The sequence below is a fragment of the Leuciscus leuciscus genome (genome assembly GCF_965113295.1).
Source record: "Leuciscus leuciscus genome assembly, chromosome: 4".
Lineage (NCBI taxonomy): Eukaryota > Metazoa > Chordata > Actinopteri > Cypriniformes > Leuciscidae > Leuciscus > Leuciscus leuciscus.
In genome coordinates this window covers 20,173,831-20,188,384 of record NC_138728.1, presented here as the reverse complement: position 1 = coordinate 20,188,384, position 14,554 = coordinate 20,173,831, and positions in this window count along the sequence as shown.

Below are 14,554 nucleotides of genomic sequence, written 5' to 3'. Positions count from 1 at the left end.
GAAGTGAAGTCCCGTGGTCATTCATACTGTGTCCAGGTGTGTGTGTGCCGTTCAGATTGAGTGGATTGGCACACACTGCAGAAGGATGATTGAGGGAGAAGTAGATATTGTCCTTTAACACTCTTGAACCAAGTTTATTTGGGTGATGGCCATCCCAATGAAATAGTTGTCTCTGACTCCAGAAAAGATTAAAGTTGTCAATGAAGTTTACTCCTTTTATATTGCAGGTTTTTTTTGCAGCCATGTATTAAGCCCAAGCAGCCGTGAAAACCTGTTTGTTCCTCTCGCTGGGAGTGGTCCACTGATGAATGTTTGAACTTTCAGTCTTTTAAGTGTTTCAAAAAGTTCATTGAAATCCTTCTTAAGGAGTTCTGACTGCTCTTTATGAATATCATTCTTCCCCACATGAATGATGAGTCGATTTGCAGTCTTATGTTTCATTAGAATGTTCTGAAGTTCCCTGTTTATATCAGAAGTTGTTGCTTGTGGAAGGCAGCATGTAGTTGTATCCCTGCTGCTAATGTTTCTGATTATGGAGTCCCCCACTATCAGAGTCCTGGGCTCGGCTGTGCTCTGAGCTGAGTGCCGCTGTCTGCTCGACCTTGAGCGCCAGTTAGCATCAGGGTTAGCTACAGGCTGATTCAGTCTGTGTTCGATCATATTCATCATGTTTGGGGATTCCTCATTTACATTCATTAGTACTTCAAATCTGTTCTCAAGATGTATAGGTGTTGGTAGGAGACCAGTGTTTGCAATCCTTGTCAGAGCTGTATCTGGGGTAGAGGATGCTACTGCGGCAATATGTGAGGCTCGTGACAATCTGATGTCTCGAGTGCCTTTGGGTCTCGCTCCCTGTTTGTGCCATCGATTTGTAAGTCGATCGGCTTGTTTCTCTACCTGTCGAGGAGCACTAGTTTCATGGGACTCACCGGCTATATGCTGAGGGTGTCCATGACGAAGCTCTGTTGTGTGTTCCGTCTGGTTTGGTGGTCCCGTAAGTAGATGGTGGTCCCTTTGTTTCAAGAACTGCAATCCTTTGTAAAAGTCTGTGGCAGTTAGTGCAGCAAGTAGATTCCAGAAGAGGCATTTTCTCTCTTATCCTTGTAGGCAGTTGTGTTTTCCTTTCCCTGGAATGTAAGCTGGTCGGCTAGAAGAATTCTGCATTTTTGTAGTAATCCAAACTTTGTCGTTTGAGCACTATGCTGATTTGCTGAAGTTAAAATTATGTGATAAAAGGAGCTAAAATATAAAAATATAGAAGATAAAATATAAAAGAGCAAAGCGCGGAGCAGTAAGCAAGAGCCTCCGAACAGTAGCTGAGCAGGAAGTGTTAGTTATGTCTAAGATGTATCTTGATGTAGCCTCGGGAAAACAACCTTGGGGGAGGAACAACTATGAAGAATGAAGGATTCCCCCCACTCGTGGTCACACTCTGCAGGCACTTTGTATGACTGTATGACTGCTGACCTTTCCTTGCAAGGTAATAAATAATTGTTAAAGACAATTGATACCTGTTTGTCTCTTATTCAGTATTAGAAAATTGTTTGCCACCACAATTTGCCGTTGTCGGCAGCATTCCTTGGATGTGCCTCTTGGACCCGAGAGCGGACGGTGACTGATCATCCTGGACTGCAGGTCCAGCCCTACCTCGCAAAATAAATAAATTGAAATAAAATCAGAATAAAGAGTAAACATGGAGTGTCCTCATAGCTCTGGTAACTAAAAGGGAAATTGAATAAGCAAATTGATTTAATTAAATTCCAAATTTAATTAAATTCAACTTAACTGAATAGGAATATTCAGGCTCAACAGGTGTAAATACACAAAATAAAATACGGGTAGACTTAAGTCGAAATAAAAGAAACACAAATAAAAACCAAGGTATCTGGGTTTCAACTTAAAAGTGAAACCAAAAGGGAGGGGGTCAAGAGAGAGAGAGAGAGAGAGAGAGAGAGAGAGAGAGGACGGAGTGGTTTAAACCGCCTATGAGACATGCTTCGTGAAGCTCTGAAACCAGTGTGAATCATTTGTCTCAAATCAGTGATTCTGAGCGTGGATCAAACTGCTAAAGTCACGTGATTTCAGTAAACGGGGCTTCGTTACGCGTCATAGCTGTTTCGAAATTATTTTAAATTTCAACGGTTCGTGAACCAGTGTGTATCTGATTTCTATGTGATCTTGTATCACTTTTATAGATTCGTACACGTTTAATGATGCATTTGATAAAGGGAAGAGGCGAATTTAATAGTCTCTTATTGGTCTGGTTGACCAAGCTTTCATAAACGAGCCCTATAGGTTTCTAAGATATCGTGCCTTGAAAGACATCTCATATTAAAAGGGTATTAGATGGTTCGTGGATTGCCATTATTTGATTGCACCTTTGATCAAACCTTTGCGATTGGTTTGTGAAAGGTGTTTCATTGAGTTGAGTTTTCTCTACACTTACACTGTTCTGACCAGCAGGGGTCACCAACGAGGGCGCTTCAAAACAAAGAATCATTTGTGACGCAGTTGACTCCTTTGATTCAAAGCCTCGAGGAGCTTTGGCTCTCGTTACACGTGTTCAAATCACTATCCCTTTGTTTCAAGGGCCAAGGCCCAAAGTCTATAGTCTTTGGTTTAAAGGTTACACTTTACGCTCACACGTGTCTAAGTTTTAGCTGGCGCTAAAAGCTATCAGTCAAGGTAAAGGGCTTTAACTTGTATGCGTGTAGAGTTGCTAGGGAGCTATCTTTGGCTACACGCAATCACTTGTTTACACAAATCAGAAGTGCCTGCTCGCACTTCCCAGTGTAATGTGTTTTGCCAAGAGACCAATGCCAACCAACAACACAAATAGAACGGAGCAGCGATCGGGTTGTGCTGAAAGTTTGCATTGAGAACTCCAGTTTAAACACATGAAGTTGCATGCAAGTGATGCAACTCTTTCACAAATCAAAACAGCACAGTCCCTTCACAGACAATTGCAAATTACTAGTTAGCTAGGCTAGAATTTATACCACTAATTCGACGTGATTGTTTCATATGAGCGGTTCAGCGGTTTAATATGAATACAATGACGTAACGAATAATCGGTGACTGAGGAGCATCGCTCAATCACCTTCAAAAAATGGGGATTTATTCGCCCTAAAATCAGATTAATTTGTTCTGGTACCATTTATACGCGTGGCTAATCTGATATTTCTTCGTCAGAGAAGGCTTACGCTCGATTTAGAACTGAAATTAGGATTTATTCGCTAAAATCAGGAGTTTCTTATCGTACGATTTAAACATGCATTATAGCATTGAGAAACTTTCTGCCGTTCATAGGAAGGCATATTCAAGCTATAGTTTTGCTGATTTTATCAGAAACTTGTACGTGCATGTATAATAAAAACTTATGGGACAACATATAATTGATTACTGTCTGCTTGCATACAATGTTTAATACGATGCCTAGCATTCTCCACCATATTGTAACATGTTAAGTCAAAGGGGAAATATTAATAATAACTCATAATTATCAGTTATGATTAATTATTAATATTTGGGTCAGTTAATTGGATTAACTTGAGGTAGCTAAATTAATATTACAATCAATTAATCAGTTCCAACGAACTCTTTTGATTATTCATTTATTCTAAGAAAAGCTTATCTTTCATGGCCACCGAAGAATAATTATTTCTCAGCAATTAGCATGTACAGCTCTTAGAGCATGTAACAAGATCAAGATCGTAAAATGGACTTTGTTGCAAACAGAGAATCAGAACCAAATACATATTGTGCACAAGTTTTATTAACTAAATCACAAACATAACTAAACAAAACAAACATACATACATTCATACATACAGTCATCCATAGGTAAAATGGTGAGTGATATGGAACCGGAAGCAGGAAATGGAACTATGGAAAAGATCTATTTATGATTAATGCAGCAAAGTCTGTATTAAAGATTGTTTCTGTCTTCCCATTGTCTCTCTCTTGAGCATGTGGCCACATTCTTTTAACACCAATAAAACCAACTTATCTGATCATGGTCATGGTAAGACCTTCTTGCCCTGTTTGGGGGGATGGGACCATAGATCCCAGAGTGAAGTTTAAAGATTTTTTTGGTACATATACCAAATAATTGTGTCTGATTTGTCTCAGTCGTTACAGTCCAGACAAGGACAGTTTTAAAGACTGTGCATACTTGTACTGCAAAACCGATGGAACCTATGCTCTGAAGACAATCCATGAGTACTACTACCAGATGGTGGGACAGATGGGTATCACCGGTATGACATGGTGCGACTTCTTTGTCCGGTGCAAACAGGACCATCACCTGGAGCGGGTCCACTTCAACCCTGAAGAATGGGAAAACATGAAATCCAAACTTGACAGTTTCTTTTTTACATACTTCCTGCCTGCCTTGTGCAACAAAGGTACATGAAAAGAGCATCTATGAAATGAAATGAAATGAAACACAGGAGCCCATGTTTAAAGACAGTGTTTTATTTTTCAGAGGTTTTTCAGAGAAAGTGCTTTCTATTTAAAAATTTTTGTGACAAAGTTTGATTTCTTGAATACTCTTTTAATCATTTTTACCTTGGCCCTATTTTAACATATTTTGGTGTGGGAATGACAAGAATGTACTAAATGTTTTGGAATCTGTGCAGTAGATGGCTTCAGTCGCCAAAAATTACATCAAAAATAAACACTGTGTTAAAAATAAAAGAAACTTGTCTGTAAAACAACCTGTCAGCATAATTCAGTGTGTTCCATGGGGTGGACAGTATAATTTCAAACCAGTCCATAAAGACAGGTATAATTTCAAGGGTACACTGGCACTCTTTAGAACAGAGGCCCTTGGAAGTTACTCAAGAGGGCACAAACAGTCCACAGTTGATTGACAGAGCCCACTAGTGTCATTGGTAAGACCCTATCGAATGTGTGATACTCTTTGATCCTCCTAATGGCACGCTCAACATGAATGCGAAGTCTGGCTATGGCTTGTGTCTGTCTCACCTCTTCTTGGCTGAAATGTCCACTTGGGCCTAAAAAGGGTGGGATCACAAGGGAGACATTGATTTCAGTGAGAAGGTCCTTGATGAGAAATCCTTTATCAGCCATGACCTCATCGCCTTCCTCAAGTAGACACAGGATCCCTGATTCTCTTGTGATCTCCTTGTCAGATATCGAACCTGTATACAAGTCACTGACAAATGTGACTAAACCTGAGGGAGAGATGCCAACTAGGCCGTTAAAGGTGGTGTTACCTTTGTAGTGAGAGTAGATTTCAGAGTTTAGAACTTTTGAACTAGGTCTCTGCACGTGTATTTCTGTACAATCTAATATAACTCTTGTAAGTGGGAAAGTGCTTTGGAAACAAGGAGGCATGAGCTCGTTAACAGTTTCTCTCGAAGGCCAAATTGGAAGTGATCCTAACATGAAATGTAGATAGTTTGCCCAGGTTACACAGACCCTGCTTACAGTTGACTGTGACACATCAAAGTGCACTGCAAGGTCCTGTTCAGGAAAACCTTGCCTAAGACAACAAAGAAATAGAAAAAAATGGTCAATGACGGCCAGTTTAGGAATGCTAAACCCCTGCCTTACAATTTCCCAGTCAGCTTGCCTTATTTGCTGTGCCTGACTCCACCCTACCATGTTTTCTGCAGTAGGCTGTAGGGCCATAAACACTGCTTTCAGTGTGTTGTTTGTTTGTTTTTGTTTGTTTGTTTGTTTGTTTGTTTGTTTGTTTGTTTTATTTGTTGTAATGACATGATGTTCTTATGATCGCTTTGGAATCTTGAAAGGAGAAACTGCTTGATTTGAAGACGTGCAATTAATTCTGCTTGATCGTTGATGCTCTTGTGGGCTTCCTTAAGTTGCTCCCCCAGTGGCGGGCGCAGTTCAGCATAATCATGATCGGGGTGTGGAGGGGCCGTCTCTGCACTGCAAGGGCAAGAAAATATTGAGGGACATCATTTTAGGAGCATATTTTAAACTAGTGATCAATCTCCCATCTGAGGCCAGTTATTTTCAAAACAATGCTTTTCTCTTAAAAGTGATATTTCCCTAAGTAGAACAGGTCAGTAGCAGTCACCTCCAACTCTGCTCTGGAAATCTGCTGTCACCACCAACAATATATAGTAATATATTATTTTTTTAACACTCAGTATTGTTTACTACAAAGAGATATATTACTTCTTGAAAGGTTAGATCCCAGACGGAATGAAATACTGTATATCTGGGTACAATATGTATCATTTTCATGTTTTAGATTTTCAAAAGGATTAAGTGGTAACTTCTCACTTGATGAAAGAACTACAGTGTTAAATGATTATATTAACTTCTGTGTGGAGCTGAACATACCTACTTAAGAGATTAAAGTTTATCCAAATAATAAACCATGTGTGACTAAAGGTATTAAAGGTATTAAAGAAATGATAAATGTGAGGAAAGTAGCATTTAAAGATAAATATATTAAGGCACTTAAACAAACAGAAAGAGAGTTCAAAATTAAATTAAAGGAAACAAAAGAAGTTCAGAAGTGTTTGGAGAAAGCCTTTAAAACTGGCAACCAATATTTCAAGCTTCCGTTGACACACATACATTTCATAAAACCATTACCGAAAATGTCATGTCCAAGAGAATATAAAGATTCAATAGCCCTTCCCTCTGTGATTGTGAAATGTCTAGAGAGATTGTTACTTCAACATTTAGTTATGACAGTTAAAGATAAATTAGATCCTTGGCAGTTTGCCTATAAGAAAGGCTGTAGTACTGAAGATGCAGTTGCTGCTTTAGTACATATCATCTCTAAACATTTAGATAAATCCAAAACAATTGTAAGAACTTTGTTTTTGGATTTCTCTTCTGCATTCAACACAATACAGGTTGACAGATTGGTGTCAAAACTTGCACAGTTGAATGTAAATCCCTATCTGATCCAGTGGTATACCTAATTTCTCACTGATAGAGTTCAGAGAGTCAAAGTGAATAAAACAGTGTCGTCTGCAATCAATACAAATGTCGGAGTACCGCAAGGTTGCGTTAGTTCTGCCATACTTTTCACCTTATATACAGACGACTGTCGAACTGACATGTTAAATCAGAATATTTTGAATATGTTTTAATATCTGTGTTGAATGATTTGGACAGTCTTGGGTTTCATCAACAAGGTGTGACTAAATTGATTGAGTGGTGTGAGAATAATGCTCTTGTCATTAATACGAGTAAAACTGAGGAGATTGTATTTGGGTCTGTATCTGATATGCCTGTTTTCATTCATAAGGAGAAAATATGATTGGTTAAGACGTATACATATTTAGGAGTGATTATAGACGATATGTTATCTTGGAAAGATCACATTGATACTCTGTAAAAAAAAAAACAAAGCAGAGAATTTACTTTCTCCGTCGTCTTAGGTCATTTGGAGTAAGAAAACAGATTCTTCTGTTGTTCTTTAGGTCTGTGATAATGAGTATACTGCAATATTGCAACTCTATTTGGTATAAGAGTTTGTCTGTTATGCTAAAAACTAAGTTGTTTAATCAATTAAAAAATTTGCTCAAAGATTGTAGGTCAGCCTCTTGAGAAGCTTTATGATTCAGCCTATCACAACAATTTGCTAAGGCTGGCTAATAATATAGCTTCTAACCCTATGCATATCCTGCATAATGAGTTTGAACTACTACCATCAAAGCGGAGGTATAGAGTCCCCAGATTTAACAAAGTGAGGCTGAAACACTCTTTTGTGCACCAGGCTATCTTAGCGTTGAACAAAAACACTTAATCAGAAATCAAGAGTATTGTGAAGGTGTTGTAGATGTATAAGTGTTGTATTGAATGTATAATGTGTGAGGTTTAAGTGTATGTCAATGTAGAATGTATGTTGGATGTTGTAAACAGTAACTACAGAGGGGTGTACTACAAAGTGAGGTTAATGGGTTAGCTAGGTATGTTGAGCCAAAAGCCAGAATTTTTTATGTCACAAAGGGGGCTCTCTTAACCTGGCTATATCACCATGGTAACTTATGCTGCACACTCTGAGGTTATGTTCAGAGTTTATGATTGAAATCGGCTATAAAACGCACCTTCCTGTCACAAATCATTTTCCTGATGATAATCTCTATGACCAATATATATTCTCAGCTGAGGGAATAAGTTATATATGCAAACTTGCTGAGCCGTACGTTAATGCCACTAAATTAAGTCCTGCAAGTACAGTCCCACAAACTTCATACACCACATTGCCATGGGACCCTACATGCATTCAGTTCATGATGCAGATTATTTCCCCCATTTGTTTCTATTAACACTTTAAATTTTACACAGGATATCATCCACAAACTAAAAGAAAAACCGAAGGCTCAGCAACTACAGATCACTATGGATGATCTTTTATGCTTGGTCCTGATTTGCTGCCATGACTATTTTACACTTTGCAGCTAATAGAAAACCGATTAGAAAAACTGATTAGTCTATTGTATTTTATCAGATAATATTAAATCAATACAATTAATTTCACTTTGATTTGGTCAAAAACTAAAGTGATTTTCATGCGATGGTCTGCCGAATATTATTGCATTATTTATCGCAATATTCGCAATATCGCATTTTGTTTTAAGTAGAATACTGCATTTTATGGGTTGTTTTCGACATTTAAAGGTATTTTAACAGGTAAAAAGGGCTGGATTGGTTGGTACACAGCAAGTAAAATAATGCAGAGTCATAAGGATAATTGCAAAAGAGATCATGCCTTTATTTTATATATAGCTCATCTATTTTATAGATAGTTGTGCGCTTAACTTGGTCTAGATTAGCAATGGTTATCATAAACAGGCACAGGTCATGTCTTGTTTATATACTGCTGTAAGACACGGCTAGCCATGGTAGGACGTTAACTGACCAGGCTAGTCTAAAGAGCTACAACTTACCTAAAGTTACCCCCGAATCAGCCCCTCGCTCGTTATAACTTAAAAAGGACCGGTTCGTGGCTAATCAAGCCATGTCTATTTAGCCAGAAGGCTTAGCTAGCTATCTCTATGCTAGTTAACGTAAATATGGCTAACGTTAGCGTAGTTCGCGTAAGCTAATGTTAATATCTTACCTTGAAATGGCGACCGGGATCTCTTCTTATTTTGTGAATCCATTCACGGCAAAGAACAGGATCTTTGGGGAAACGATGGAAGGTTTGACCTGTATAGGATTTCTTTCTTTTGGAAGAAGTACATTTGGGAACACAACAATGCGGCAGCATTGTAGGCAGAGTGCGAATTACCCCACCATAATTGGGGGGTACTGCTCCTTTACTTCTTTTATGACCATCATGGTCCACTACCATATCAATCCCCACCGTGATCGCCTAGTGCAACATGTGTTGTGCAACACACATACAAGGTTTAAACATGCGACAAACTGATAATCAGTAGGCTAGAATATCTCATTGTTATTATATATCCAAAAGAGAACTGTTGTGATCAACTCCCAAAAGTTCGAAGTTAAGTGCACTGAAATACCATTCTAATTACTAGTAAAAGTAATACCTTTACAAGATGCCTATTGCCTATTTCAGGGTTTTTCCTGGTTCAAAATGAGGTGGAGGTGGTAAAATCATAATAATGTATTTTAATAATAAGATAATTAAATGTGTATTTTTTTGTAGATCATCATATAGCCTAATGTGTTTCCCACATTTTTTTGTTGGTGGAGCTTGGTATCTCTAGGGGGGTCCGGGGTAATGCCCCAACCCCCCCCCCCCCCCGCCCGTAAGAAAACTTTGTACATTTTAAAGATAAATTCATTAATCTGGTGCACTCAATTGAGTCACCCGAATCCACTATTAAAAATAAATAATCCACCCGCAAACCGCCTATATTTAGATATCTGCATCTGATCATCACATTACAATTATTCAAATTCTCAGTGTTAAGCATGATAATATGGTAACATATCACACTGAAGTAGGCTGATTTAAAATGAACATTTATTTAAAATAAAAGTTCTTCTTTTGGCAAAATTACATTTCCTTAATAGCCTAAACAGAGGCTTTACTCCCTTCAAGCTTAAATTGTCAATGTTTCATTACATCACTGTTTGAAAAGACTCAGAATAATTTTTTGTACCTTTATAAAGGGCATTTTCCCCTAATTTTATTAAATGTATGCTCCATCTTTCATTTCAAATTCTTAAATTTGATAAATATATTCAATTAAAATAATTTGACAATAGGCTGTTACCAATAAAATTAAATAATTTACATTGAAAAATTATAACTGTATTAAATTAGATTATTTTAAATATTTTTGAATATACAAATAAGGAATGTTGAAAAGAATGATACTTTATGAAACTTTAGCGTTTTGTCATTCAACGTTGACACTTGCTTGAGAAGTTGAAGTCGTTCTCTATCTCCGTTGCTTCTAGCCACGGTGGTTAAAAATGGTACGGTCCACAATAGGGGTGTCTGAAATCGCTTTACATTAAAATGTTCCTACAGTGAAAATAGGAGTTGACTTGTATTGTAACTGTAATTATATTTTTTCACAATATCAGAAAAATTATCTGACCCCCCCAAAACTGATATTTCTACCCCCCAGTACCCCCTGTAATTCGAACTATGATTGTAGGTAACGTTATGACAGTACGTTATGACAGTTGGCCTACAGAGGGCCAACGTTACTTCCGTCCACTACAGCCTCGTTTTGGTTTAAGATGGTGATGTAGGTGAATAAGGCGAATTCCGGAACAGATGAAAGGTTTGTTGTCCACACAGGTACCGCCATGATGACAGATGCCCGCTGCGCTCTGTCACTGAACTTCCGGTTTAGAGTGTACCCCCTAGCCTCGTTTTGGTTTTCAAGATGGAGGCGCGGTGAATAAGGGGAATGCAATGCATATTTTTTCGAGTAGTGCAATTCAACAAGCTTTTTTGTTTCAAAAACATTTGTCATTATTTTACTTCCATAGTGGAACTAACTGATCACAGTTTAGGTGAATATTTTTAACACAATTTAAATCTTTAAATTGCGCAAACACTGCCTGTAGAAAGTTTGTGCACCTCAAATTTAGTTTGTTTTCGGCTGCTGTGAATGTTAAAATTTTTTAGCGTGCTTTATCAATTTTAATCTCAAATCGCTTACATTGTATCCCTTATGCTGAATTCCTGCATCAACTCAGTTAACCAAAAATAACCTGCAGGGAACGTTCTGGGAACGTTCTCTTTAGGTTATAAAAACAAATCCAAAAAATAACCTGCAGGGAACGTTCTGGGAGTGGGAACGTTCTCTTTAGGTTATAAAATAATGCCCAAAATAACTGGCAGGGAACGTTCTGGGAATTAGGTTACAAAAAAAATTACCATTTTCCCCCAAAAAATAACCAAACAGGAACGTTCTGTGTTAACTTTTGCCTTAATGTTAAAATATTTGTCATTTACCTGACCAAAAGTAGTTTTTTTTCTTCCAAAATATCGGTAAGGATATTTGAAAACTTAAAGAAATATAGCTAGTATTACACTGATGATTTTACACAAAACCAGATAACTAACCAACACTCCGTATATAAATGATCAACTATCCTGTCCATTCAGTTTATTGACAGAACAATTGAATTCACATTAGTCATGAAAATTGGTTAGACGTCTATTACATTTTCACTGACAGCTCAAATTATACCTTCTTTTATCCTAGGCATCAGGGCTGTGTTTGGACGACTATTAGACGTCTTTTGCCGGGCTCCATTACTTACTTTCTTTTGCCGAAGGTGCCCAGTAACTTCTCAGGCTTGTATCACCCTGTGACAGACATGACTTGCCTGCTCTCAAGCCCTGCCTCTAACAGCATTTGATCTGCAGTGCTTCTTAAGGAAAGGTTGGTGTATCCTTTGGAGACTGTCTCGCTGATTCGTGGAAACATGTTTTCAAGATAGTTCACACCCATCAGTTCATGGGAATAACGTCAAGCTCCTTCTGTGGGGCTTTCAGTGGATGAAGATAGAAGAATATGCATAAGGTGGGCATTTGCTGATGTACCTACTTTGGGAAACTTTTAACTCGGCAAAGGGGGTTGGCAAACATGAATCCTTAGTTGCAATATTTTTTGGGATTGGTTGGGCTTTTTGTGGTTTTTAGTGTGCATTATAAGACAAGCAAATATATTCATTACCATATTGGTCTTTTTAATGACAAATGAATGCTTTCTTAACTCTCGATTTCCTTCACGCCCTCTCCTAACCAGGTTCAGCTGAATGTCAAACCAGACATTGCAAACCAGCCCGGCTGCTGTCTGGTGACAGATATGGTGAGTTACTAATGAATACTTAGAACTGACGTCTTTCCCAGCCTTGCTAAACCTTTTTAGGACTGCCCTGAATATGCCGTTGGATTATTTTAATTCTGATTGCCCAATGATGCTATATTTTGGATATATAGAGGTTCAGTCCAAAAATAAAACTTGACAGTGAATGAGTTTCAAATGGTGGCATAGAAAGCTTGCTGCTGGGTATTTAAAGCATCTGCCCCCTTCTCTCTCTACCTTGTCCACAGACGTCGTTAATCATTAACTGGCCAAGCTGGGTTTTTTTCTTTGTTTTTCTTTTTTTATATATTAGTAGACACTTGTTTTTGCATCTGGCTTTTTTGCGCTAATACTTGGGTTGATGATAAGTCAGATTAGATCTTTTCAAAAGCTGCTTGCTGCACACTGCCCCAAATCTTACGACCAACTGCAATTTTCAGACGCCATCTTTATTTTTGTAGCTCAACTATCATCGAATGGAAAGCACAGAATTGTGGGATATCAAAAGCAAGGCAAGTTTATTTATATAGCACATTTCATACACAATGGCAATTCAAAGTGCTTTACATAGAAGAAATTAAAATAATAAAAAGAAATAAGAATAATTAAAACAGTTTAGAGAAATAAAATAAAATACAGTACAGTACAAACAGTCGGACGAACAGTGGCACAGTGCTCATTCAGTAAATGCATAGCTAAACATAAGTGTTTTAAGTCTGGATTTGAATGTGACTACTGTAGGAGCACATCTGAATCTCTTCTGGAAGCTGGTTCCAGCTGCGGCTGGCATAATAGCTGAAAGCAGACTCACCATGCTTAGAGTGAACCCTTGGTATTTCTAGCTGATATGATCCTAATGATCTGAGTGATCTGTTGGGTTTATATTCAGTGAGCATATCTGCAATGTATTGAGGTCCTAGGCCATTGAATGATTTATATACCAGTAATAATACTTTAAAATCAATCCTAAATCTAACTGGGAGCCAGTGTAAAGACCTGAGGACTGGTGTGATATGTTCATATTTTCTGGTTCTGCTCAGAATCCTAGCGGCAGCGTTCTGTATGAGCTGCAACTGTCTTATGGTCTTTTTGGGAAGGCCAGTGAGGAGTCCATTACAATAATCCACCCTGCTGGTGATGAAAGTATGAACAAGTTTCTCTAAGTCTTGTCTGGAAACAAAGCATCTAATTCTTGCAATATTTTTCAGATGATAGTATTCTGATTTAGTTATTGCTTTGACATGACTACTGAAACTAAGGTCTGACTCTAGTGTCACACCAAGATTCCTGACTTGATTTTTAGTTGTTTGACCCCTAGAGTGAAGGTATGCGTTCACCTTGAGAACTTCATCTTTGTTTCCAAACGCAATGACTTCAGTTTAGTCTTTGTTTAACTGAAGAAAGTTTTGGCACATCCAACTGTTGACTTCATCAATGCATTGGCACAGGGAGTCAATGGGGCTGTAATCGTTAGGCGATAGGGCTAAGTAGATCTGTGTGTCGTCTGCATAGCTGTGGTAAGCAATTTGGTTCTTTCTCATTATTTGGCTCATTGGGAGCATATACAGGTTGAACAAGAGTGGCGCAAGAATTGAGCCTTGAGGGACTCCGCATGTCATGGATGTCCACTCAGACTTATGGTCTCCTATATTCACATAATAACCTCTCCCATCTAAGTATGACCTGAACCATTTTAGGACTATCCCAGAAAGCCCCACCCAGTTTTCCAGCCTGTCAAGAAGTATGTTGTGATCGACAGTGTCAAATGCAGCACTGAGGTCGAGTAGTACCAGCACGGATAATTTGCCTGAATCAGTATTTAAGCGAATATCGTTTATTATCTTTATGAGCGCTGTCTTTGTCCTGTGGTGCGGTCCGAAACCAGATTGAAAATTGTCAAAGTATCCATTCGAGCTTAAGAATTCGTTCAGCTGATTGAAGACAACTTTTCCAATGATGTTGATGTTTTAAGGTGCTGTACGGTTTCTTCCAAAATTTTGCCATCAATTTCTTTTAAATCAGACATAGTAACTACTTTCTCAGGTGGTCTGATCTGTCTGACCCCAGCGTAACTCAAGGATGTGCTGATCACCTTTCTGATATTATTGATTTTCTCAGAGAAGAAAGAAGCAAACTCACTGCACTTGCTGTTTGAGAGCATTTCACTGGGAATCTGGCTTGGGGGATTTGTCAGTCTCTCTACAGTAGCAAAAAGAGTGCGTGTTGTTTAAATGGCTGTTTATAATATTTGAGAAGAAAGTCTGTCTAGCTTTGCCTAGTTCCATATT